The sequence below is a fragment of the Theropithecus gelada genome, chromosome 19 (assembly GCF_003255815.1).
Source record: "Theropithecus gelada isolate Dixy chromosome 19, Tgel_1.0, whole genome shotgun sequence".
Taxonomy (NCBI): Eukaryota; Metazoa; Chordata; class Mammalia; order Primates; family Cercopithecidae; genus Theropithecus; species Theropithecus gelada.
Genome location: NC_037687.1, coordinates 40,640,562 through 40,642,781, shown reverse-complemented (window position 1 = coordinate 40,642,781; position 2,220 = coordinate 40,640,562).

Here is a 2,220-nt window from a genome sequence, read left to right as displayed (position 1 = left end):
AAAAAAAAAAAAAAAAAAAAAAAAGAAAATGTAGTCTGGGCCGGGAGCGGTGGCTCACACCTGTAATCCCAGCACTTTGGGAGGCCAAGGCGGGTGGATAACGAGGTCAGGAAATCGAGACCATCCTGGCTAACACAGTGAAATCCCGTCTCTACTAAAAATACAAAAAATTAGCCAGGCATGGTGGCGGGCGCCTGTAGTCCCAGCTACTCGGGAGGCTGAGGCAGGAGAATGGCGTGAACCCGGGAGGCGGAGCTTGCAGTGAGCCGAGATCTCCCCACTGCACTCCAGCCTGGGCGACCGAGTGACACTCCGTCTCAAAATTAAAAAAAAAAAAAAGGAAAATATAGTCTGAAGGCACACCCCACTATAAGAGGCCCATCCAGCCATCAACTGAGGATGACCCATTTTTTTTTCTTTTTGAAAGCTTAAAACAGCTTTCAATCAATGCAACCATCCATTATAGTGAAAGACCTCCACCTTGCCAATCTTGAGTTTTCTTAGAGGGCAAACCTCAACATAATTTCAGGCCCTGGTAGGAGGCCTCTGCCGTTTGCTAGCTCGAACTAGAAGATTAACGTTTATTACCCCCTTGAGAGGGAGTCTCACTCTGTGCCCCAGGCTGGAGTGCAGTGGGGGGATCTCAGCTCATGCAACCTCCGCCTCCTGGGTTCAAGCGACTCTCCCACCACAGCCTGCTCCCTCCCCACCCCCCAATAGCGGGACCACAGGCGTGTGACACCGCACCCAGCTAATTTTTGTATTTTTGGTAGAAACGGGGATTCACCATGTGGCCCAGACTGGTCTCCAACTCCTGAGCTCTCGTGATCCGCCCGCCTTGGGTGCCCAAAGTGCTAGGGCTACAGGTGTGAGGCGGGCAGGAGAGTAACTTCACTTTGGTTTCCTCCTGCCTTAAATAGGCATACCACCTACCATTAGGATTAATGTGCGTAAAGCATTTAGAACTCAGCCTAGGTGAGTTCTCCTTAACTCAGCCTAGAAGAGATCATCTGCCTGAGGATGAGGGGCTAGAGCCGCCCTGTGACTTGGGAAAGGAGGCCCCTTTTCAGCCTTGCTAGGTATCCTGGACCCCAACCCACTCACTCACCCACCCAACCCCAGCAAGTGGGGAGAGGGAGAGCAGTCCAGGTCTCATCTGTCTGGGCTGTTTAGGAGTGAGACAACACAAGGCAGGCAGTTCTCAGAGAATTCCCCTCCAAGGCCTGCCGGCTCTTTCTTGGCACTTTGCTCGGCAGATTTCTTTCTGTAAGTGCTTGTTTCTCACAGTCTTTCTCCTTTTTGTCCAGTTTTTCTTTTTAATTTTTTTAAATAGTATTTTTTGTAGAGATGGGATCTCACTGTTGCCCAGGCTGATCTTGAACTCCTGATCTCAGGTACTCCACCTGCCTCACCCTCTCAAAGTACTGGGATTGGCCGGGCTTGGTGGTTCGCACCTGTAATTCCAGCTCTTTGGGAGGCCGAGGTGGGAGGATCCCTTCAGTCCCGGAGGTGAAGATCACCCTGGGCAACATAGGGAAACCTTGTCTCTCAAAAAAATAATAATGAAGAAAAGAAAGAAAGAAAGAAAAACACAAAAAGTGCTGGGATCACAGGCGTAAACCACTTGCGCTCAGCCCCTTTCTGTTTCTTTTTGTGATCCTCCCAACCCTCTTCTCCCTCTGAATCTGTCTCTGGGACTGTCTCTGTCTCCCCACCGTCCCTCCCCTCCTCACCCTATCTCTCCCTGTATGTGTCTCTCGGTGTGTGTGTGTGTCTGTTTTTCTCTCTGCCTCTCTCCCTGTCTGTCTGTACCCCTCTGCGTGTCTCTCCCCGCCCCCGTCCGTCTGTGTCGCACGCGCACCCCCATCGGGCCTCTGCCCTTGTCAATTGCCCCTTAAGCCCTGTCCCCACCTCCGCCCCAGTTTCCTTCTACACGCCTCAGTCTCCAGCTTTGAAAACTGGGCAGGCGCCCCCCCGATCCGCACCCCCACCCCGACCCCCACCCTTTCCCCACGCACTCCCCGCCCGGTCGCGGCTGTCCACCGGCCAAGCTCAGGCGCGTCCTGGCCCAGGGCCGGGCGGAAGGGAACCAGTCCAGGGCCCGCCGGGCTGCGCCGGGGGCGCGCGTCCGGGAAGCGCCCCTCCTGCCCCGCCCCTGGCCCAGGCCCCGCCCCGTGCTTGCTGTTTAAGTAGCCGGCTCTCCCTGCCAGCCTCAGCCTG